Raw genomic sequence first — 26,088 nt, 5'->3', positions numbered from 1 at the left:
TTAAAACAACATACTTGAACAGCTTGAGGCTGGTTACCTGAAGGATCATCTCCTTCCATATACATCTGCCCAGACCTTAAGATCATCCTCGGAGGCCTTCCCTGAGTGCCAAATGAGATCAGGAGGGTATCTACTAAGCAGAGGACTTTTCACTGGTGGCACCCAGGTTGTTCAATGACCAACACAGGAAGACTACGTACATTGTGGTCTTGTTGGAACCACAGAAGATGGTTCTCCTGGACCTCTCAGCGGCCTTCGATACCATCGACCATGGTATCCTTCTGGATAGGTTGTCTGAGCTGGGAGTTGGAGGTACTGCGTTGCAGTGGTTCCGCTCCTACTTGGATGGCCGATTCCAGAAGGTGGTGCTGGGGGATTATTGCTCTGTGCCGTGGCTCCTAAGCCATGGGGTTCCGCAGGGCTCTATTTTATGCCCTATGCTGTTTAACATATACATGAAGCCGCTGGGGGAGGTTATCCGGAGATGTGGACTGAGGTGTCATCAATATGCGGATGACACCCAGCTCTACCTTTCCTTTTCATCAAACCCAGGTGAGGCAGTGACTGTTCTGAACCAGTGCCTGGGCACGGTAATGGACTGGATGAGGGCTAACAAACTGAGACTCAATCCAGACAAGACGGAGGTACTGTTAGCGGGTGGTTCATTTGTCCGGCGAGGTGATGTTTGCCCTGTCCTGGACGGGGTTGCACTCTCCCTAAAGGATCGGGTCCGTAGTTTGGGGGTGCTCTTCGATCCAGAACTGTCACTTGAGGCACAGGTGAACTCAGTGGCAAAGAGCACCTTTTATCAGCTTAGGCTGATATACCAACTGCGCCCTTATCTGGACAGTGATAGCCTAGCTACAGTTATCCATGCTCTGATAACCTCTCGTTTGGATTACTGCAATGCGTTATACGTGGGGCTGCCTTTGAAAACGGTCCGGAAGCTTCAGCTGGTACAAAACAGGGCAGCCCGTTTACTAACAGGGACTGGCTGGCGAGATCACATTACGCCAGTCCTTTTACAACTTCATTGGCTGCCAGTCCAGGTCCGGGCCCGATTCAAAGTGCTGGTATTGACATTTAAAGCCCTAAACGGTTTGGGGCCAGGTTATTTGAAGGAACGCCTCCTCCCATATGTACCTACCCGGACCTTAAGATCATCTACAGGGGCCCTTCTCCGTGAGCCCCTGCCAAAGGAAGTGAGGCAGGTGGCTACTAGGAGGAGGGCTTTCTCCGCTGTGGCACCCCGGTTGTGGAATGAGCTCCCCAGAGAGGTCCGCCTGGCGCCTACACTGTACTCCTTTCGTCGCCAGCTGAAGACCTTTTTATTCACTCAGTATTTTAACACTTAATTTTAACTTAAATTTAAATTATACTGTTTTAACTCTGTATTTTAACCTTATATCAATTTTGCTGCGTGGTTTTATCCTGGTTGTGCTTTTTATATTGTATTTTATATTTGTATTTTTAACTTGTTGGTTGTTTTATGATGATTTTAATTTTTGTGAACCGCCCAGAGAGCTTCGGCTATTGGGTGGTATAAAAATGTAATAAATAAATAAATATAAATAAATAAATAAATAAATAAGAAGATCTTTAAATTTCTCAGGCTTTTTAGCCCTTCAGTTTTTAAAAATTGTGTTTTTAGATCTTTGCACTGCTGCTAACTTTTATCTTCGTTGCTGCTTTGGTTTTATTCTGTTTTAAATGCATGGTTTTATATTATGTTTTACTATGTTAATGTATTTTATGGTTCAAGCTTTGTCTTGTATACCCCACCTCAAGAGCTTTGACTAATGAGTGGTATAGAAATGTAATAAATAAATAAATATTTCCCTCCCTGCATAAACATGAGGTTCAAATGGGAGCGTCCCTTTTATTTTAGAATGTTTTAGAATATTTTTAGGATGTTTTAATCATGTATGCTATGTTTTTAATCAGTTTTGAATGTGTTTTATATTCACTGTTGTTCCCTGCCTCGATCCAAGTGGAGAGGCGGGTAAGAAATTTGTATTATTATTATTATTATTATTATTATTATTATTATTATTATAAATAGCAACTTTGGGTGGGGGGAATTTTAACATAGCAAAATAACAGATAATGCTATATTATTTTATGCAGTGCAGGAGGTTAACCCCCTCCCCCCAACAGTTTTCAGTGCTCTTCAGTACCACTATAAAGCAGTCATGTGGCTCCTGCCTTTTATATACCACTTTCATACCGCTTTCATAGTGTAATATCCTGCTTGGTGTAGATGAGCCCATAGATTTCAAGCAAGCTCACACATTTCAAAGTATATATTTGCATTCATATAGGCACTTTCTCATTTCTTTTCTCTCCTCTTTATTACAGTTGAGCTTCTCAGAAAACTAAGGGTTGCCCAAGACATTTGCAGAGCCCCCCATGACATTGTTCACCCAGAAGCTGTATGGGAATTGACCAGTGTGGCAGTAGAATTTTATTTCAATACTGGCAAAAGGACAGCAAGCTATCTTAAGGGGTGCATGGCAAACTGTGGCCAGATCTACACCAAGCAGGATATGACACTTTGAAAATAGTTTAAAAACTGTATATGGAGTGTGTCCTGGGCCTGAACAGTTGTCACTACTGTTTTAAAGCAGTAGTGTAGATCCTGCCACACATCTCTGTCACTTAGCATCTGCCACATAAGATGACTGCCTTATGGGCATTTATACAGAATTACAGGATACACAGAGATCTGTTTTATTACTTAGCTTCAGTCCCCTTCCACTGCAGGAATATGGAATATGTGCTGAGACTAGTGACAATAATTTCTCATAATCCCATTAGCCCACCTTATCCTAGCTATAGGAAGCTCTTTTAGCTGAAGTGACACACAGTAGTATGGATTTTCACAGATAAATGAGTCTGTGGAAACCTTCTCATCCCGGGGTTGACAAGAATTTAAGAGTACAATCCTATGCACATCTACTGGAAACTAAGTCCCATGGAGTTCAATGTGATTTATTCCCAGGTGTGTATAGGTTTGCAGCCTAAATCTCAGTATTTCTCTTGGAAATCTTTGACATCCTCTGATTTGAAAAATCTCTAGAAGCAGTAGTTACTATAGAGAAAATGAGTTACGTGAACAAACTGTTTATTAGCTTGATAAAATCATTCTGGTTTTATCTGAGCCAGTTCTGTATCTGCAGTTACGCAGGTGTGTTTTTTATTTGCTTTACTTTTTGTTACATGATGGAAGAAAAGCAGAACAAACAGAATAAGCAACCGACTTAAGGAAATGTTTTTTTCTTAGATAAACATGGGCATGAGATACACAAAAGTAGTCCTTCTTTTATCTTGATCTCCCCTAAACAATGTGCATTATTTAATGTCCCATTTACAGTTGAGACTTACTTGTCAGAGATATTGGTAGAGAACAATTTAATCCACAAACGTTTACCCATGTATCTAATTAAAGAAACTTATTTTAACTCATGTCTAGTCATGTGCAGTGGACACCTGAGGGTTCCTGCCAAAGGGCTAAGGTAAATTGCACATGGCAAGTTGTAAACTCCAGAAAGATAATTACAAATACATTACTGTAAGTGTCACAATATTGGTGAATATTGATATTTACTAGTATCAAGACCTAAGTGCCTTTCCCTTATGACCAAATGTCATCCTTCTCTGCATCATTTTCTGGTAAATGACATTTACCATGGTCAGCATGGTAAACCAAAACAACCCCTGTTGTGCAATTTTTTCTGATAATTACTGGTAAATTTCAAGGCAGACCACATGCCTTTGGCCAAACGTTATCTTCGTGTCCTTCATTTTATTGTAAATGTTTGCAGGGAGCCAGTGTGGTGTTATAGTTAAAGTGTTGGACTGGGAGTCAGGAGATCTGGGTTCTAGGCCCTACTCAGCCATGGAAACCCACTGGATGACTTTGGGCCAGTCACATAAGCGGAGAGGAGGAGGATTATGTACGCCGCCTTGGGTTCCTTGGAGGAAAAAAGGCCGGATATAAATGCAATAATAAATAAATAAATATACCTGATGGCATGGACTCTGGTTCAGGAAAGCTGATGCCATAATACATTCACTAGTCTTTAAGGTGCCCTAGACTCTTACTTGATTATGCATTTATGTAGTGTTTGGGGAGTGAGTCGTTTGGCATACATTCTTTTGGCAACTGTTACAACAGCCTGGCAAAGTAGGGCAGAATTACTATATTGCAGAAGATGGGGAAAGGAGGATGAAGCAGCAATAGCATCTTGCCTCCTGTCACCCAGTGAGAGCCCATGGCTGAGGTGAGATGAAACCCCGGGGCTTCCTCCCTCCTATAGCTCACACCTGTCACCACCATTATGCCACACCAGCTCTCTATTTTATGTCAGCATTGTATTGTGTCTTCAGCATGTGCTCTGACGAGATAGTCGTGATTCTATCAAGCAACCCTAAATGCAGCCCATAATCTATCCCTCAGCTCTCTAGAAGAAGCAGACTGGAAGGTTCTGCCCCTTGATAAAGATCATCTGTGGTTTCCTGTGCTGGGGACAAAAAGTTGAACAAACTGAAAGGTCATCTGTGTTTATATTAAAAATACGGGATTACACCGTGTTTTGTAACAAAGTTGGGTCATTATTTATCCACTTATCCTTTCTTTTCTTTTTAACTTCTTTGCTTTGCTTTGAGCTGGAGGGGTTTGCTTATCATGATATTTCCAAGTCTGTAAACAGCCAGCGAGAAGGAGCTCAACTTCCCTAAATAGAGTGTTAGCTCACTTTTTATTATCAGTACAATAGAGAACTGCCCATCTGTTGCTCTTTCACATCTGGAACCACAGATGCTCCCTTCTTACCGCCATCAATTATTGCAAGGAAATTACTACAGTATGTTTACCATCTATGTACCCTGTCACCTCTTCTACTCATGCTGCCTTACACCATTGCTACTATCTTTGATTCACAGCATTTTAGGAGCAGCCCAAGAAACCAACAACTTAGCTACTCCTTGCTTGTAACTTCAGACATTTGCTAATAATAATTTTTTAAAAAGATTTTTGGATATAGGTATATCCAAAAATATAATCTATTGTCAATGGTTGATCAGTATTCTGTTTACTGCTACCTGTATAAATTCCTTCTGTGCTAAGAAAACAATCAAGTCCCTTGTGGACATCTTCTAAATATCACCTCAAGCAAATAAAAAACAAAGAGGTGTGAAGTTATTTGAGCTTATGCACACATCGTACTGACAATGTATTTGCTTATGTCCGAAATCCAAAACAGACTTTGACATCTATGGGATAGAAGAAGTTATCTCTCCATGGAATCTTTAAGAAAATAATTGCCTTGTTGGATCAGAACAAAGTTCTATCTAGTCCAGCACTAATTACTCAGATGCCTCTGGAAACACATAGAGTATGATGGAGACATCATAGATAGAGACATCATAAACACACACACACACACACACACACACACACACACGCACACACACACACTACATGCACAGACAGAACTATATTGCCTCCAAACCTGGACGTTCTATATAGCTGTCATGGCCATCAGCAGAACTATGGCAGAATGGGCCTTCTGATTGTATGTTGCTTGGAGCAGCTTAAAGACTAATACATGTCTTGTGGCATGAGCTTCTATAGGCAAGACTATAATTCATTAGATCAGATACATAAAGTAGACAGTTAAAAGCTGGAGATAACGGCTTGGATCCAAACTTTTCTTCTGTGAATGGAACAGAGTTCCTGGTATAGGGCTGTCCCCCTTCCCCTCTGCAATCCCCTTCACTCCCCGCAAACTGCTCCTGTGTGTTGGGGGAGACCCTTGGGAATGGTATGTGATATGTCAATGGAGAAACAATTTAGGATCAAAGCCATAATCTCTCTGTGTCACACACACGCGCACACACACACACACGCACGTCCAGTTAATGTATGCTCGGGGAAGTAGGGTGGAACTCTGGATTTAAAAGATAAAGGCATTCATGCTGCAAATAAAGATATACTCATGAATTGGGATTCAGTCAGTAGACATCTCTGTAAATTGGGCTCTTCACTCCTATTTGAAAATCAATGTGACTTTGCACTCTGTACACTTATTCAGCCAGTTCAGTGGGGTCCAGGTGAGCTCTGCAGAGCAGAGGCTGATCCAAATGTGCATCTGGATTGGGTCAATGCACAGAAGCCTGCTTCCTGATCTTTCTTGCTGGATCTCAGAATTAAAGTACTGCCCTGCTTCTATTGAAACAGAACTCCTGCTGGGTTTTAATAAAGCAGGATTACAGTTATGCAAGAAGAAGGAGGAGGAGGAGGAGGGGAGGAGGATTGTTTACAGTGCAATCTTATACATGGCTACTCAAAAACAAGTCCCATTAAGCCCAGTATCCCCACACTAAAAATGAAAGTAAGATGATAATTGCAAGGACTTGCTGCAAACCTTCCTGCACTGATTTCAACAGTTGAAACAACCCATGGAAATCCAATTTTCTAATAGGGCTCGCCTTGAGGTTGATAGCAACATAAGATAATGTTATCACTGTGATACTATATATTTAATACTATCGTTCATACAGGCAGATGTGATAAGAGCTAGTAAACATAAAAGCATACGACATCGGAAGATGCAGTCTAAAGCACTCGCCTCACTGCAGATGTATATGTTGTTTTTAGCATTCAGACTTTGGGGTGAAAGAGCCATATTTGACATGTTGAAGCTTTATCTCACTGAGTTGAAAACTCACAGTTTATGTCAGTACAACCACTATTTACATAAACAGCAGACAGCAAGGACTGCTTACGTAAATCGGTGCCTGCGTAGCAAATGTCATCAGATCAATTTACGTAAATTGCAGGCGGCAAGTGAAATTTACAATATGGCTTCACTTCTCGGGAACCAATAGGCATCTGCTAGGATTCCTTCAATGGCTCTGCATGCAAATCAATGCAGAGTTCAGGACAAAGACAGGCTGAACATAATTGATTCAGCCGCAGGGCCTGCTCCCTCTAGCACCATCTGCACACATTTGATGCAGCTTGCTTGAATAGTATGTTAAAAAAAATTCTATGTGTGGCATTAGGTTCTGCTTCTTGGGCTGCGACAGGAGTCAGCCTCCCCCAACCTAGGGCCCTCCAGATGTGTTTGGACTACAGCTCCCATCATCCCTATCCAACATGCCTGTGCTGGCTGGGTATGATCTGAGTTACAGTCCTACACATCTAGAGGGTACCAGGTTGGGGAAGGTTGCCATAAAATAATTCCATCCATCGTACCTTATCTTTCTTGAGTTAATTCCTACTTTGTGGTGGGCGGGGTTGGGAAGAAAAGTTCAGCAAAGTGTTGGATGGGCTTTCTGAGTCCTTTGTACTTTTGCTGATACATTTGCACTATGGTTAGTCTGGAAACTAGGAAGATGGAATGTGGAAGAAAAGCTGAATCTTGGACCTCTATGTTGGGTTGTGATACTGTAAAATATATATTAACATTCAAGTAAATAGGGTGAAGGTTTTGTCTTCAGAGGCCTCACACTCAGGCCTTAGCTAGACCTAAGGTTTATCCCGGGATCGTCCCGGGGTCGTCCCTGTTCATGTAAATGACACACAGGGGATCCCGGGAGCAGGCAGGGACGACCCTGGGGCGATACAGGGATAAACCTTAGATCTAGCTAAGGCCTCAGTGTGCATCATTAAAGCCTGTTGATAAAAGATACTTCTGAAATTCCTTCCTTGATATGTTTATAGGTACACATGTTGCATTGATTTTAATCAAAAGTGAATTTCTTGTTTTCCTTCTTGCTGCTGGTACATCAGTTCCTTCTGTGGATTTATCCATGGCTGGTACCGTTAGTCCTTCATTTGCCAGTTGGAATTTAGATGTTTTGTTTCGTTCTTCTTTGTTTTTCTTCTCACATCTTTCTTCTCTTTCTAATAATAATTAGGTCATGAGTGCTGCCAGGGTTGTAGCCAGAACTGGGCCACTGACAACGGGGAGATACCAGTATGCTCAGAGAAACCCTGCAGTTTGCAGACACACACACACAGACACACACACCAGAAGACTGATGGTGGGATGAAGAAGAGTAGTATGCCCTGCTTGGAGGGAATGGCTGATGGGGACCCTGAACAGGGCCGCTCCTTTTAGGTGGGAGATTATGCTGCAACATTTTGCGTCTTCACTTGTATCTTCTATTGCCAAAATCTGTCGCTAACAATTACCTAATATTTTGAGGACCTGTTCTTTCCTAGACATTTAACTCAAACTTTAGATCAGGAGTGCTCAACTTTTTCAGTGTCTGCCAGGGATCGTGCATGTGCACACAGAGGTACGCATGCACACATTATACTCTCACACACAGAGGACTAGTTCGCATGATGTAAGGATGGCTAATAAGCCATGGTAGGTTAGCTTAACCAGCTCTATGCATGCTGGTCACATGCCACCCAGCTTACCTCACCAGGCCGGGCGCAGCTTGTCATGAGGTTCAAACCTGGTGAGAGTGGTGGTGGTGGTGGTTAAGAAACCACCCAGCAACCCTAGAACAGGCCATGGGTTCTAGGTGGTTTCTTAATCACCCCTGCCAGCCACCCTCTCCGGGTTCAGATGTCATGACAAGACACACTCAGCAAGGGTAATATGAGTTCCCTAATCTCCTCTAGGGAGAGATTGGAAAATTGTGAAGGGTTTCCATTGCTAGTGCCAATGCTGGCAACAGACATCCCAGGCTTTTCCTAGCTAGCGCTACTACTAACAAGAAATTCTGTTAGTAGTTCCCATGGTGCCTACAGCCATACTACCTTGAACACGCCCGATCTCGTCTGGTCTCGGAAGCTAAGCAGGGTCAGGCCTGGTTAGTACCTGGATGGGAGACCGCCTGGGAATACCGGGTGCTGTAGGCTAAAAAAAATAATTAAAAAAAAAGTAGTTCCCATGGCTCTGCGGGCTTCACTGGAAACAAATAGGAGCTGCATATGGCCTGCAGGTTGTGCACCATTGCTTGCGATTATATTTTCTCTTTCTTCACTCACTGACTCACCTCTATTTTATTGCGGTACTTTTTTTTTTATTCATTGGCTTGCTTCTGTCTCACCTTCTGCCTCTTATGTCAGTTATGCGTTATGCTCAGTTTATCTATTCTGGTTGCGAATGTGATCACATCACTCCTTTGTTAGATTATCTCAATTGGTTACTCCATGCTCTTTTGTTGCTAACTTTTACATGTGCTCATTGTTAGGGTCTGCCATGTTTTCCTTTGTTTGCATTTTATTTCTCTCCTTATCCTTTATGCTGATCTAGGTTTTTTTCCCTTCTTCTTTTAACTGTTGAATTTTATGTTTTAAAACATGAGGGATCCATCACTGCACGTTTCTTTGTCCCAGAAATCTTTGAGGCAACCTGGAACCTGCATCATATCTCCTATTATTGCTGCAGTCATACATACACACTTACATGAGAGTATTTCCCATTGAGCTTAGTGGAGCTTACTTTTGAGGAGGTCACTTCTGAGTAGACATTTTATTTATTTATTTACAACATTTCTATACTACTCAATATCTAGAAAAAGATTCCAAAGCAGTGACTATAGGTATAAACAGTAAAAAGGAAGAAGATTTAAAAAGCAAATTAAAATTGTTCAATTTAAAATAAAGGACCAGAAAAATAAAGTCACTAATCAGTTGGGAAGGCTTCTCGAAATAAAGTTGTTTTCAAGAGGCTCTGGAAGCAGCCTAGTGTTGGTGCCTGCCTGACCTCCAGGGACAGGGAGTTCCACAGAGAAGGGGCCGCTACACTAAAAGCTCTTCCCCTGGTGGACTCCAATTGGACCATAGGTCCATGTAGAACCACCAGGAGCATGGCCTCTGACTACTTCAGTAATCAGGCAGGTTGTTAAGGGAGAAGGCTTCCCTCAGGTATCCTGGTTCCAAGTTGTTTAGGGCTTTGTACACCAGTCCCAAAACCTTAAATCTGGCCCTGTAGCCAATAGGCAGCCAATGTTCTATCTCCTCTTATAGCCCATCTTATGACACTGACTATATGTACACTCTGGCCTTAGCTAGACCTTCCGATCTAGCACGACGGAGGGGTGAAGGTCCCGCGATATTTCTGTCGCGAGATCTCCCCCTCTGTTTACACGCGGCACGTGATGACCTCAGAGGGAGAAGTGTTGTGCTCGCCATTTTTAATTTTTCTTAATGAAGATGCGCATGAGCGCTCTTGCGCAAAAGACAATTTTTTAAAAAAAAATATTCCCCCGCTCACCCCACCCCACCCCCGATGGGTGCAGTGCTCCTGAGGAGTTCTGTGCCCCGTGCATGGGTCCTGGCTCCTTGCAAGTATCTGTGAGGGGCCGGGACAAACTGTGATGGTGGGCCACACTTTCCACAGTCTCAGGATCATCCCGAGACCGTGGAAAAAGCGGGCCTAAGGTGTAGGGCGAGATCCTAGGGCGAGGGAGGAATCATCCCTCTCTGATCCTGGCATAGTCTGTGTGTCATGTGGACGCACAGGGACAATCCCGGGGATTGCCCCATCTCGCTAAGGCCTCTGTGGCTTCAGCATCAAACCAGCTTTTTTCTTCTTCTTTCCTCACCCCCAGCTTTTCTTAACATCAAGCCTGATGAAAAGTTCTGCAGAATTTGAAAGACTGCTCACAATTTTGTGACTTTTTGCTGCTTCTAATAAAGGTATGGCCTGATAGTGGATTTGGGGGTTTTTTCTTACGGACCAACATAGCTTCCATTGCTTTTGAAAATAATTACTAAGTGTTATCCATCAAGCAACTTTGAAATCATTTCAAAGATAGGAGAGGGCAGAAACACCCTGTTATCTGTCAAAGTTGAAATTTCTGAACTTGCAAAATATTTATTCAAATGGCAGGAAAACCTGGGTGATACAAAAGGAAAATATGCCGTCCCTGGGAGTGCCTTCCCATGGTAGGCATTTTGGAAAGAGGTGATAATGCCTTTAAAGGGCACGGAGTACAGACACCGTGGCAGCAAAGGCGCTCTCTGTTTGTTGGTGGGTGAGGGAAAGGAGATGCTTTCAAAAACAAGAGGGCATGGAAAACTCTAGCAGCCGTGCTAATGTAAGTGGTTTAGTAGGCGGGAGGAAATGGAAAGTTGCTTACTTTTCTTTAGCTTGGACTTTGCTAATCTAGCCTGATGTGAAGACAAAAGGACAATTGCAACTGTACTCAGTTGCCCATTGCATTCACAGGGTTCACAAGTGTACATAGCTGTAATCCTAGGATACAGTATATCTAGCAAGCACATCATTTGGCATTGGAGAACCATTATTCTGTTTCAATTAATTATTTGCAGATAGTGGCCACAACCCAGGACTGACCCGAAGTCAGCTCAAGTCTCTTTGGTTTCAAAGGGAATGGCTCACACATCATCATCATCATCATCAGGAAAATTTTACATTCCAAATAAAAACTTCCAAATAAACAATACATTCCATTAACCTGTATAAACTTTGTGGGGGGAGGTTATAGTTGAGATGAAAAGACAGGCTCTCATTCATTTAATAATAATAATAATAATAATAATAATAATAATAAATAAATAAATAAATAAATAAATAAATTTCTTACTCGACTTTTCCTCTGGATCGAGGCAGGGAACAACATCAAATACAAAAATACTATAAAATACATAAAACTGATTAAAAACAAAGAAAACTAATACGTTATTAAAATAACAGCCAGACATCTTAAAATTCGATTGGTAGGCCTGCTGGAAGAGATCAGTCTTCATAGCATTTTTTAAATTCAGGAAGACTGTTAAGTTGGCAAATCTCTCCCGGCAGGCCATTCCACAGTCTGGGAGCAGCAGAAGAGAGAGTCCTCTGGGTAATGGTTGTCAGCCTAGTTTTGGCTGATTGAAGTAAATTCTTCCCAGAGGACCTGAGTGTGCAGGGAGGATTGTACAGGAGAAGGTAACCTGGACCCAAACTATGTAGGGCTTTAAAGGTAATAACCAACACGTTATACTTTACTCAGAAACTAATTGGCAGCCAGTGTAATGATTTTAAAGCTGGTGTAATATGGTCATCCCTAGATGTACCAGAGACCAACCTGGCTGCCTTCATCATTGTACCCAGATGCTTGGGGTAGGATGCAGTTTGCAACATATTAAACTTTGCTAGCAATTGTGAACATACGTTTTCAAATAGATTAATAGTGTTCCATGCCATCTGAACTGCCATTCTTCAGCAAAGTAATATTAAAGGGAGACTCCAGTGTGGAATCACTGAACTAGAACTCATAAAGAAGTTTGATTTTATCTATTTGGGCATGAATAGAAACAATGCTTTTTCTGCCCCACTACAGGTGTTCATTAACTGAGCATTGCTAAGATTATTTTCTTCCCACCATTTGCTGCCGCTGTGAGTGCCACTGTATTTATTTTGCATACATTTAAGCTTTAATTGAATTATCATACATTATACTTTTTACATCTCTTTGCCATTTTATCTCACAGCTTACATTAAAAGTTTACTCTACACCCATGTATACATATACATGCCTCCTTCTAATGAAGTGGACTCTAGTCCATTAAAGTTTTCCAGTCCATGAAAGTCATAATGAATTTGTTTGGGCCTAAGGTGGCATAAGACTCTTTATTATTTTTGCTGCAACAGGTTGAAATAGCTCTGATGATAATATTCCAGTGATTTATTAATTTCCCCCCAAACCTCCAGGAAATTATTTATTTATTTATTGCATTTATATACAACCCCATAGCCAAAGCTCTCTGGGCGGTTTACAAAAGTTAAAAAAGTTTTTTAAATTATATAAAGTTGTACTATCTAAGACCTAATTATGGCACTCAACTTGCATATTGACATCAAGTAGCCAACTTTACTGATCTATTCTCAAGTTGTATTTTGGTTTTGGTTTGGTTACAACATATACTTTGGTTCATAGTTTGCCTGAATGGGTTGAGATGGGATTTCCTGTTTTATATGGGTTACACAGTTCCTGGGCAATTGCACAATAAAAGTCTCATCTGGAAGCACCCCAAATTACTTCTCCCTCTTTTTAAACAGACTTTCCCCATATTTCTTATCTAAAAATGAATAAAACAGTTTCACTGCTTATCTCCTATTAGTATATAATCCTCCAAAGTCGTTGGCTTTAATTGTCAATTATATCTGGAATACTGTCTTTGATCAGCAATTCTGTTGGCATTTGTGTTATCTTCCCCTCTGTCTTCTGATTTGTTTGATATACTTTACAGTTCAGATTCCTTTTGTGTTGTAGGTTGTAGCTATTGGGATTTTTCTTGGAATTTCTCTCTGAAACTGCCGGTATGTGAATGGAGAAAGCTTTGCTGTTGTCTTCCCTCATACCTCAGTTGTTTTAATTCCACTTATACTCCTTCTATTTCTGTGTCCACACTATGGGCTTTGCTAGACCTGCCGGGATAAGCCGGCAAGGAGGCGGGGCGACGGCACGCTGATGTTAGCGTGCGCTGCCCGGGCTTCCAGACGCGGGACGCGCAGGGACGTCGGGATCCCTGCAGCGTCCGCCATTTTTTTTAAAGTTTAAAGGGGCCACGTGTGGCCCGAAGACTGCGGAGAAGGTAAGGTGTTTTTTTTCGTTAACCCCCCCATCCGCTCCTGATCTCTTCCTGATCTTTCTCTCCCTCCGTGTCCCGTGTGTCGTCTCTCCTCCTTCTCCCTCTGTGTGTGTGTGTGTGTTCTGTGTCGTCTGTGCTTCTTCTCCCTCTGTGTGTGTGTGTGTTCTGTGTCGTCTGTGCTTCTTCTCCCTCCGTGTGTGTGTGTGTTCTGTGTCGTCTGTGTTCCCTTCTCCCCCCCCCCGGATCTCCCCGCCCCCGGCCGATGGGCACAGTGCTCAGCGCTGTGGCCAGTCTGCGGCTTTTTGTGGCTACTCGCGAGTAAGCGAGTAGCAGCAAAAAGCCACGGAAGTCTCTAGACGTTCTGCAGCTCCGGCCTCAGGCCGGAGCTGCGGAAAAGGCGCGCCATAAGCGACTTGGCTTATGGCGCGTTAGAGGAGGCTTCAGTGCGGCCTGGAGCCGGATTCCCCTGTGCGTCATGTGGAAGCACAGCAGGGAAACCGGCTCTCAAGGCGCGCTAAGGCCTCGTCTAGGAACGCCCTTAGACTGAGTTTGCATATCATGCTAAACCACACTCAATGGTTGAGTGTGGATTATTGTTGAACCGTGGGTTGCTTATTGAACCGTGGGTTATCTTGTGGTGTGAGCCCGTGACATTTTCCACAGGGTAGCTTGCTAACCATGCAGTGTGGCTTGTTTTTTCTTGAACAAGCCACCTTGGCAACTCATGGTTTATTGTTGAGTTGTTCAGGGTGATTAACTAGCCACACTGCATGGTTAGCAAGCCAACTTGCTGAAAATGTCCTGGGTTCAGACAACACTGAGTATGTTGTGTGAACAGCTTCTATGTATGAATGTGGTGTTCCAGTAAAACCAGCTACTACTACTGCTTTCCAACGTCTACCTTGTTGTTGAACCCTTACAGAATTTCCTTCCTTCAGCAGTTTGACTAACTTTGTACTTGTCATAATATATTTTCAGTATTAGCCTTGAGGTTGATTTTTTTCTGATCTCCATTTTAGATGTTTGCTGGCAGTTGTCTACTTGTGGTTGTGAATTCCAACCGTCTGTTCATAAATAGCTGGGCTAGATATGCAACTTCTACTATGGCCATAGCTAGACCTAAGGTTTATCCCAGGATTGTCCTGGGGTCAAACCTGTTCATCTAAGTGCCACATAGGGCATCCAGCGCTCAGGCAGGGACAAACCCGGGATGATCCTGGGATAAACCTTAGGTCTAGCTACAGCCTATATGTGTGTTTCTGTTGCCGAACAAGCTTAATTAAATGTCTTGTTTGTTCTGTTTCACATTTTTCATCATGTTTTTCATAACCTGTATGTACTTCTTCATTAGCCCATTAGACTGCTAGTATGGTCTTGTACGTGTTTAAAATTTCACTTTTTGCTGAATGTTGCAATCTCAGATGATCCATATTGTGCTACATTGTCAGATATAATTTCATTACATATTCAATATTTTGCTGGAACTGACTTCATAAACTTAACTACCATGCTTGCCCCAGTATCTGGCAACTGTACAGTCTTTGGATAACTGCTAGAATAATCCACAATGACCAAGTAATTGTTTTGCTCCCAGGTGAACAGATCAGCCTCAATATGCTGCCATGACCTATTAGGTGTGTCTCTTAGTGCCGCTGATCCTTTGGCATTTCCTTTTTGATATGCCAGACATGTGGAGCATTTAGATACCATATCTTCTATTTAAGCACTCAACCAATGTAGTGTGTTTCATGCTTGCTTTTTACACAACACTATGCCAAAAGGTCCTGTGTAAATCGTCTTTCGCATGCTTTTGTCCTAATGGTTTTGAAATTATAATTTGTTCTGCTCGAAGTATAAGTCTCTTTTCTATTGTTCATTATTTTTGACATGCCAGAATTCTTCAGTCTTTCATGGCACTTGAGATTTGGTTTTGGGTCAATCTACTTTTACCATCCTAAGCTACTTTTGCATATCTCATGTGTATTGAGCCTTACTTCCTCCAGTTTCCCCTCTATTTCTGGAAAGTTCCTGGGTATCCTTCAGTTCTTCTTCCACTCTGGCATTGTTTCCCAGTAGAAATCTTCTTAATAGAGTATCTGCAGTAGGTATTTCCCCCCCTTATATGTAACTGATTCTCAGGTCATATTTCTGTATCTGTAAAATTATTTGCAATCTGGCTGGTGCCTCAGCTAGAAGCTTCTTTATTATGGGTTCAAGTGGCTTGTGTTCCATCACCACTGTTTCTGATCTGCCATGGTTGTAACGATAGAACTTCTCACATCCTGCCACAATGTCAGACATTTCTTTCAAATTTGCAAAGAATTACACTGAGTCAGTGAACGTGATGCATATGTAAGAGGTTTCCATTCTTGCAATAGTATTACTCCTGTTGCAGACTGTGATGCAGGCACTTATACTGTCACTGTTTTTTTCTGCATTAAAGGAGTAGTCCAGGTTTTCTTGTAATGATTTATTTTACCTCTTCGAAGATTCTTTCGAAACCTATTCCATGTCCTTCTTGTGGCAGGATGTGAGAAGTTCTATCGTTACAACCATGGCAGATCAGAAACAGTGGTGATGGAACACAAGCCACTTGAACCCATAATAAAGAAGCTTCTAGCTGAGGCACCAGCCAGATTGCAAATAATTTTACAGATACAGAAATATGACCTGAGAATCAGTTACATAGCTTTTTCACTGGTGCATTCATCTGTGGCAATCCTGGAGAGAATCTGGTTAAGTAGTCGAATATTCCCATTATAGTTTCCAGCTCTGTTCTAACTTTGCGAAATCCATTTTCTTTATTGCTGTGATTTTCTCTGGATCTGGTTTTATTCCATCTGCAATCAGTGCATAACCAAAGTAGGCAAAACTGTTGACTCTAATCTGCACCTTGTTTGAGTTTGATTTCATTCTTTTCTCTCTGTACCTTTCCAGTAGTGCGTTCATCTTGTTACAATGTTCTTCGCAGGTGGAACTATACACTAATATGTCATCAACAATCCTCCCAACACTGCATAGACTTTGGGGGGGGGCTTTTCTTGGGCTGAGAAAATTCGTAAAGGTAGTCTAAAGCAACCAATGGCAAGCTGAAAGTTGCCAATTTGCTGGTTTCCTCATCTAGCTTCAGTTGCTAGTAACCTGGTTGTGCATCCAATACTCTAAAATACTTGGTTTTAGGCAACTTCTGTGTTATATCCTATAGTGTGGGACGTTTGTAGTATCCTGTCATGATAAACTGATTTAAGTCTCTTGGAGCTAAACAAAATAGTAGCTGCTCAGACTTTTTTCTTCACTGTGGCCACCATGGAACTCACCCAGTCTGGGGGTTGATCTAGTTTCACCAGTACTCCCATGTATTCCAAATACTTAGGTTCTTAGTTCTCTTGAAGAGCAATAGGAACCTTTCTTGGTGCATAAATAACTGGTTTTGCATCTGGCTTCAGCTTTATTTAACACAGGCCTGGTACACAGCCTAAACCTGTAAACACATCTGCAAAGCATTCTTTAACTTTTTCCTTTGTTAGCTCAGCTTGTTCTGGGTTCACCAGCCTCATGATCTTTTTTAAGTTCAGTAGCTGACATTAAACTACTTCTATGGGAGTTTCCACTTTATAAAATTCTAAAGGATACAGTTTTATTGTACTTACACATAAAAGTAAAATTGCCAGCTTCACTTAATTAGTGTCCTCCATAGCATGTGAAGTCAATGGTTTCTAAGTAAACCTCTTCTATTAGCATTCTATATTACATTTGTGTCAATATGCAGTTGACTTGAGCTCCCGGGCCTAATTTGAAATGAATAATTTTCTTATCTGTGTCTATTTTATATCTACATTTCTTTCTTTTTGTTTTTTTGCTGACTTTTGTTACTGATACCATAAATAGACTTCTCCTGCCTCTTGCTTCTGGAACTTCCTCTGTCCCTTGTATATTATTAATTAATTAATTAATTTATTACATTTTTATACCGCCCAATAGCCGAAGCTCTCTGGGCGGTTCACAAAAATTAAAAACCATGAAGAGCATAAAAACAACCAACAAATTTAAAACACAAATACAAAATACAATATAAAAAGCACAATCAGAATAAAACCACACAGCAAAAATTAATATAGGTTAAAATATGAGATTAAAACAGCAAAGTTTAAATTTAAGTTAAATTAGGTGTTAAAATACTGAGAAAATATAAAGGTCTTCAGCTGGCGACGGAAAGAAAGCAATGTAGGTGCCAAGCGAACCTCTCTGGGGAGCTTGTTCCACAGCTGGGGTGCCACAGCAGAGAAAGCCCTCCTCCTAGTAGCCACCTGCCTCACTTCCTTTGGCAGGGGCTCATGGAGAAGGACCCCTGAGGATGATCTTAAGGTCTGGGCAGGCACATATGGGAGGAGGCATTCCTTCAAATAACCTGGCCCCAAACCGTTTAGGGGCCCATAGAAGTAGTTTCATGTCAGCTAAACCACTTGTCTCAGACATTTACTGTATTCTCTGCATTGCATACTAATGTAAATGGCTTTTCTTTTTCACAACAAAACTTTCTCCATGCTGCTCATTCCTCCACTTTGCTGTGTTTCTTTCCACACCCTTTTACAGGGTGTTGGTTTTTGTTTTGTTTTGGTCTCCTTTTGCTAGGAGTATTTTTCTGGTGAGACATAGGCCCCATTCAGAAGACACCTTAAACCATGGCTTTAACCACAGTGGTTAAGCCGGAAAGCCAGGCCGTGTTCAGAAGACACCTTAAACCATGGCTTTAACCACAGTGATTAAGCCAGAAAGTCAGGCTGTGTTCAGAAGACACCTTAAACCATGGCTTTAACCATGGTGGTTAAGCCAGAAAGTCAGGCTGTGTTCAGAAGACACCTTAAACCATGGCTTTAACCACAGTGATTAAGCCAGAAAGTCAGGCTGTGTTCAGAAGACACCTTAAACCATGGCTTTAACCATGGTGATTAAGCCAGAAAGTCAGGCTGTGTTCAGAAGACACCTTAAACCATGGCTTTAACCACAGCGAATAAGGCTTTTTGCTTTATTTACCATGGTTAAAGCCGTGGTTTAAGGTGTCTTCTGAACACAGCCTGGCTTTCTGGCTTAACCACTGTGATTAAAGCCATGGTTTAAAGTATCTTCTGAATGGGGTCATAGTAGTCTGTCTTCCTGCCTGTGACTTGCCCCTTCCTTACTTCATACATTTTTTAGAATTTATTCTGGAATATTTTCATTTGTGTTTAAGACATCTCATATGCTCTTGCCATTTTTAATGTCTTTTTCCACGGTCAGGTCTTCCCCCTGCAGTAATCTCTCTCTTGTGTTCAATCTCATTAACATCCTGTCCTTTAACTTATCATCACTGGCATGAAAAACACAAACTTTAGCTGTTAGGCGTAATTGTGTGACCCACCCATCTACTGCTTCTTTTGTCCCTTGTTGCCATTCATAAAACATTATGCATTGCGTAGAAATTTTTTTTTTCCCCTGGGTGAATAGTATGTTTCAACAAAGTAAACAGTACTATTGCTTGCTTTCTATCTGCAGCAGATAAGTTCCATTAGCAGCCAAGGTGCTTCAGATCCCTCTACCTTTCTATCCAATGTTGATCTGAAACTGTTCTTCAGACCACTTCTGGGCCTGCAAAGATAAATTCCATAAGTTCCCTCCATTGGGCCCATTTTTTTTGCCATGGATATTGGCTTTTTGTCATTTTGGAAGAATGCATGACAAAAGTGTGGGATGATAAGAACATAAGAAGGATTATTCATAGAATCATAGAATAGCAGAGTTGGAAGGGGCCTACAAGGCCATCGAGTCCAACCCCCTGCTCAATGCAGGAATCCACCCTAAAGCATCCCTGACAGATGCTTGTCCAGCTGCCTCTTGAAGGCCTCTAGTGTGGGAGAGCCCACAACCTCCCTAGGTAACTGATTCCATGGTCGTACTGCTCTAACAGTCAGGAAGTTTTTCCTGATGTCCAGCTGGAATCTGGCTTCCTTTAACTTGAGCCCGTTATTCCGTGTCCTGCACTCTGGGAGGATCGAGAAGAGATCCTGGCCCTCCTCTGTGTGACAACCTTTGAAGTATTTGAAGAGTGCTCTCATGTCTCCCCTCCATCTTCTCTTCTCCAGGCTAAACATGCCCAGTTCTTTCAGTCTCTATTATTATTATTATTATTATTATTATTATTATTATTATTATTATTATTATTATTATTATTTTATATAGCACCATCAGTGTACATGGTGCTGTACAGAGTAAAACAGTAAATAGCAAGACCCTGCCGCATAGGCTTACAATCTTCATAGGGCTTTGTTTCCCGACCCCTGATCATCCTGGTTGCCCTCCTCTGAACATGCTCCAGCTTGTCTGCGTCCTTCTTGAATTGGGGAGCCCAGAACTGGACGCAATACTCTATATGAGGCCTAACCAGGGCCGAATAGAGAGGAACCAGAACCTCACGCAATTTGGAAGCTATACTTCTATTAATGCAGCCCAAAATAGCATTTGCCTTTCTTGCAGCCATATCGCACTGTTGGCTCATATTCATTCAGACCATGGATCCATCCAGTCCAGCATTGTGTTCCCACAGTGGCCAACCAGATGCCCATAGGAAGCCCAAAAGCAGGACATAAGGCAAACAGCACCATCCTGCTCATGTTCCCAGCAACTGGCATGCAGAGGCATAGTGTTTCTGATACTGGAGGTAACATATATCCATTATGACTAATAGCCATTGATAGCCTCATCCTCCATAATAACCCAGCAGTGATGGAGTTGATCACAACCATTATGTCTCCTCTTGCAAACTGCTAGAGCTTAACACACACAAGAGTTCTTACAGTGTTACATAAGTTTTTTTGTGTGTTTTTTAAGTCCATGTTCATTCTCAAAGTAAACTGGCCATTCATCAGGGCATATGAGTTACGTGTGTGGGGGTTTACTATGTAAACTTACTTGGCTGGAATCGGTAAACATTTCTGTATTGTCACAAATAATCAACAAGAGTGTAACAAATGCAAGTTTAGCTTTAGGCCTGTCTGTTTATCATTATGACTTTAAACTGTTTACAGAAAGGGGAGCACTTTGAATGTCCCCCAGGGAGGCGGACAAAGCCATATGGGGTTTCTTTATGAAACAAAGTTCAGAGGGACACGTGGCCGTCTTTTGTTGCACCCATTTAAATACACTTGCTGCCATTTTAACCATGATGCCTTTGCTGCCATTTAACCAAAATGACCAAGGATAATGCTGTGTTTGCCCATATTATGAGCACCACTGTTTGCCTCAGTTTTTGGTCACAGTCTTCCTGAAGGACAAAATCCATTATTTGCTAACAAAGAGTTAAATAATTAAGTCCTCAGTAAAGAAATAATGGACCTAGCTGTAGAGATCTCACCCTAACTTAACTCTAAGGGTTGTTTCTTGAGGATAATATTTGAATAGCTTTTTGTTTGGGGAAAAGAAATCATAGCCATACCATAGAGTAATTGTCAACTCTTGTGTTGTTGTTTTTAATGCATGGAAAACGTTGAAACGTTCATCCACAAGGATAATATTTGTGCTTTCAGTGTCTTCTCTTGAGGTTTTTAACCCTTTCATGCCCACTGATGAGCACACACACACACAAATATTATACCAACTAATTGAGGAAAGAATGTAGACACCGTTTTTTTCTTTTTTAATGGAAATGTCTAAAGTATGCAATGTTGCCCTTAATATATTCCATTTGGTAATCTATTTGATGAAGGATGTTCTAGAGAAGCCAGGCAGATAGACAGGTGGGCTGCTGGCACATTAGAAATCTGGCACGTTGGCAAGTCCCTACAACTGGGGAATGAAGAGAATCTAGGAGCAAGAGAAGCAGGAGCCAGGAAAAGAGGCCAAGCAAGCAAGTTTCGTATTTTATTTATCTAAAATTATTTTTAGGCTGCCTGGTGGCATACAGGACAGTAAAACCATGCAAAGGTATACAAATAGGCATACAATAAAATACTATAAAACATTATAAAAACAAATGACACCAATAAAACCTGCAGCCTGTAGATTATGGGAAAGCCAGCAAAAACACGTAAGTCTTGAGAGTGTTCCTGAAGATCTGCATGTAAGCGGCCTGATGACCCCCTGATGGAAATTGATTCCAGTGGTACAGGGCCACCATCGAAAAGGCCCTCTCCCTTGTATTCACCAGCCTAACCACTCTTTGCAGCTGGCAAGTGAAAAGGGCCTCTATTGATTATCCCAAATTGGCTGTTTGCCAATACTGGCTGTTTCCCAAGCTTGACACAGAAGCTTTTACAGCCCTACTAGATCTGGAGAAACCAATGGGCCCCTGGGTGGGTGGAGTCACTCTAAAGCCTAAGCAGATGTCACATAGTCCTGGGACCTTTCACTAGTCTGCAGTACGGAGCGGCTCAGTACAAGCAGGATCAGGCAAAGCTGGTAATAGGCCCGGGCCAGATAGGAAATGTAGGCCCCATTTCAAACTGTTCATTAAGTATTTTTTTAATCAGTTCTAAATACATATGAACTAGAACAATTTATTTAAAAAGGTAATGGCAAGCACTTTTATTCAAGATGTATATAAGATATCACTTCTTCACATTCAGAAATGCTTTATGTGCTTTTCTTTGGGCAAATTCATCATCAACAACAGAAAAACCAAGCAACTTTGCCTTGTCAATGTCAATGTTCAAAACTGCTAATCCATTCAAACATTCTTGCACCATTGTGGACCGAAAGTATGACTTGATTCGTTTTAGACCACTGAAGCGCCTCTCATTAGAGGCCACTGTTGCTGGCAATGACAGAAAAATTGCTACTTTGTTACAAATCTTTACCAAAGAGTCCCCCTTTGCCTCTACCAGGGGGAATCGGAGTAGGGCCCCTCAAAATTGTAGGCCCCTGCCAACTGGCCCCACTGCCCCCCCCCCCCCGCCCAGCTCTGAGTACATTAGGTTGGAGATTCCTATTTCTAGCCCCAGCTAGTTATAAGCAAAGCCTTGGTGGCTTATGTTTTTTATTCCTTCTCTCCTTGATAAAGTCTGACAAAGAACCCCATGCGTTGGAGATACATGAGCTTTCTCCATAAGTGGAGCTTACACACCTCACCGCTGGAGATGCAGAAGTCCCATTTTGGGTGTTCCAAAAGAACTGCAAAAAAAGGAAACACAAATCATTCACACTTCCTGTCTTCCCTCCACCCTCCATCACACTCAGTTTTTCAAACTTTTATTTTATTTCATTTTACATTTTTATCTCATTGTTTTTCGCATCAAGACTTGGCAACATGCATATATTACAGTTAATAAATGATATAGTTTAAACATAATGCTTTATGTAATATATTTTATTCAAAAAATGCAATCTAAAATTTTCAGTGTAACAATTTCATTTTGGTTCTCTTAATTTCTTCTTCATGGTGCTGTTTGCTTTTCATTAGCAAAAGAGTTACTAGAATACCCTTCCTTCTGCATATTTTGAGGGGAGGGTTTCTTCTGCTTCAGCCCAATTGAGCTCTTGACTACTTTAATATTTGAACCTTTATGCTGTGTTTTTCTCTTTCCTAAGATTGTTGCACTCTTAGTTTTCTCCTTTTCAGTGCACGCTTGTTTCACTTCAGAACAAGACATACATCTTATTTGTTCTCAAAACAGAATATAACTAAACCCTTTGCTGGTGTAGGGCTATCAGCAAAAGAAAAGAAAGCTGTGCTACATACCTATATCTAATATACAGTTATAGGTATTTATATGCTAACTACAATTGCCCTTCACAGGCCACAGGCATTATCAATTGTTCAACAACTCTTTGTAGAGGAAGTGAGATATACTCAGATTTATTGTTGTAAAATAAAGATGCTGCATCTGTGGACACTGTTATTTTTAGTGTTAGCTGTATCACCTTGGCCGGTACAACATAACTCATCTTTAAGAAATATATTTAGGTCTCGCAGTGGTTCAAAAACGTGCCAAATCAACAGTTTAAAATCTATTTTAAACACCAGAAGACCGTCTTTGGCAGTGGGGTAGTTCAGGAAAAAAGGAACAATGTATAGCTAAACATTTCATAACTTCTCAAAATATGAATGCATTAAATAAAACAGATGTGGGAAGGGAATAAGAGGTCAGCTGGTTCTCTGGAGACCCTGTTTCTGTTCCCTTGCAGCCCACATTCCCTGTATAACCTTGGATAAGGGCCAAACCTCTGACACAACCTTCTGCCATTTCATCCCCCTTGGAAATGGTCAGCATCACAGGGTGGGGCTCTCCACGTGTGTGCATAGCCCAATCCAGTTTGCCGGAGTTCTTAAAAGCTCATTCACATGAATATGGATGAAATCCCTCAAAGCAAGTACTTGCCAATGTCTGGTGCTCTACGTCTTAGGATGACGTAGCACCTCAATGCTATTGATCTTAACTATTTACATTGTGGCTTGAAAAGACTGAAAAAACTGACAACTTCCCCCTCTTCTCTGCAATAGCAGCTCCCACCCACAGCTCCTTTGTGCAGGTATGTACAGCTTCTGAATAGGATTCCCATCTTCAACTCTTGACAGTTCAAACTATTTCAAGGTACACAGATGCCAGCATTTGTAGCTTTACCCCAGGCCATGCTTTCCTCTTCAGCCTCCTTTAGCTTCTCTTTCCCCACCCACCACCTCCACCTCCACCTCTTTGTGCAAAGGGCTCATCTACACCAAGCAGATATTCCACTATGAAAGTGGTATGAAAGCGGTATATAAAAGGCAGGAGCCACACTACTGCTTTATAGCGGAACTGAAGTGCACTGACAACTGTTGGGACCCATGACAAATACCATATACTGCTTTCATACCACTTTCATGGTGTTATATCCTGCTTGGTGTAGATGTGTCCTGGGCCCCAACAGTTGTCAGTGCTCTTCTTTACCACTATAAAACAGTAGTGTAGATCCTGCAGCACACTTCAATACCGCTATAAAGCAGTAGTGTGGCTCCTGGCTTTTATATACCGCTTTCATGCCACTTTCATAGTGGAATATCCTGCTTGGTGTAGATGAACCCTGGGATTCTGTAAATCCTCTAGCATTAGGAGCAGTAGAAGATAGGTATTGTGGAAGAATGAACAAACAATGCATTTGAAAACTGAAGCTGCAGTCCTATACACATTTACCTGGGAGTGAGTCCCATTTGGTTCACTTTGGAGGTCACTTTTATTTTTATTTATGTATTTTTAATGATTTAAGGGTTGAGCCCACTCAGAAGATTGCACTGTTAAAGACAAATTGGGGAGCTTTTTGCTACCTTTTTCCTTTGATGGTAAGATACAATCATTCACTATATACTGCAGCAATTTCACATGTTATAAATTGCCTACCAATAAATGTAGGCACTGCACATCTAATGAATCGACAAAGGGGTGTATTATGTCACATATATATTAATGATTGCAACAGTCTTTTCAAGCCACAATGTAAATAGTTCCTAAAAGGATCACCAAAATCTGTTCTAACCACTCCTAAATGGTTGTTGTGTTCCCATATTTTGGTGATCCTTTTAGGAAAATTGTTCAGAGAAATATTTTTGAAATATGCTGCCAACATGAGCCAATTATGCTATTATAATGGGGATTGCTTTTGTCATTCAAATAATAACAAAAACTGTGCTTGAGTAGTTTTGCAATTCATTTGTAAATGAGAGGCAATTAATCATCAATTGACAAACTCAATCAGTGGGATTATATTTTGCATGTTTAGCCAGAACAAAGGCCAAAATAATTATCAATGGTAAATAGGCTACCTACTTCAGGCTAATGGTCTTTGCACTTACATGCGCACTCTCTCCTTTTCTCTTTTTTAAAAATTTAAAACTCCAAGGTATTTGCTTGCAAAAATATCACTCAATAATTTTGGGTATCCCTAAGAGACGAGTTGCCAAAACAGAGCAATCCTTTCCTCAAGGCATGTGTAATTGTCTGCTCCATTGCTTGGATGGACAGGGCAGAGTTCTCTGGTGTGAAAAGACTAAACTTTTGGCCTGGGTGTCACATTTGCATTTCAGAGTAGTAGGACTTGAACCCATATCTTTTGTTTCCCATGGCATGCATTTTTCTGATTTTAAAAAAAAATCTCGAGGTTAGAGTGTCTCTAAGTTTGACCTTGCTGTTCTGGTGGCTCAGGCAGTATCTACACTACTGCTTTAAAGTGCTTTATAACAGTTTTGACAACTGTTGGGGCCCAGGATGCACTCCATATACAGTTGTCAAAACTGTTATAAAGTGCTTTAAAGCAGTAGTGTAGATCCGGCCCCAGTTTCTTTGTCCATATGGCCTTCATCCTCCTCCCTTGCAAAAAGCATCTTTCCCCTCACACAGACTCCAATGCAAATGGGCTGTATGCTGAATTCTGAACATTATCTGTGTGAAATCACAGGTACTACAGTGAGATTCAAACCCTTTTTCTTGGTTTTGTATAGGTTTTTAATGTGAGCCTCCAAGCCAGTGGGCTACTGTGATGGGAGTGACAACCTTTCCTTCCCTGTCTAACGTTGG

At 41.5% G+C, this 26,088-nt stretch overlaps 1 protein-coding gene and 1 non-coding gene across 3 annotated transcripts in view; both read left to right on the top strand.

Moving 5' to 3' along the window:
• NRG1 (neuregulin 1) overlaps nt 1-26,088 on the top strand; it is a 612,616-nt gene that overhangs the window by 348,219 nt on the left and 238,309 nt on the right. The gene's annotated exons all lie outside the window — the stretch shown is intronic.
• LOC134400975 (5S ribosomal RNA) lies at nt 8,766-8,884 on the top strand. The gene has a single exon (XR_010025611.1). It is a non-coding gene; the product is annotated as a 5S ribosomal RNA (ribosomal RNA).

The sequence above is a fragment of the Elgaria multicarinata genome, chromosome 6 (genome assembly GCF_023053635.1).
Source record: "Elgaria multicarinata webbii isolate HBS135686 ecotype San Diego chromosome 6, rElgMul1.1.pri, whole genome shotgun sequence".
Lineage (NCBI taxonomy): Eukaryota > Metazoa > Chordata > Lepidosauria > Squamata > Anguidae > Elgaria > Elgaria multicarinata.
Note: the sequence above shows the minus strand (reverse complement) of the source record. Positions and strands in the feature narration are given on the sequence as shown.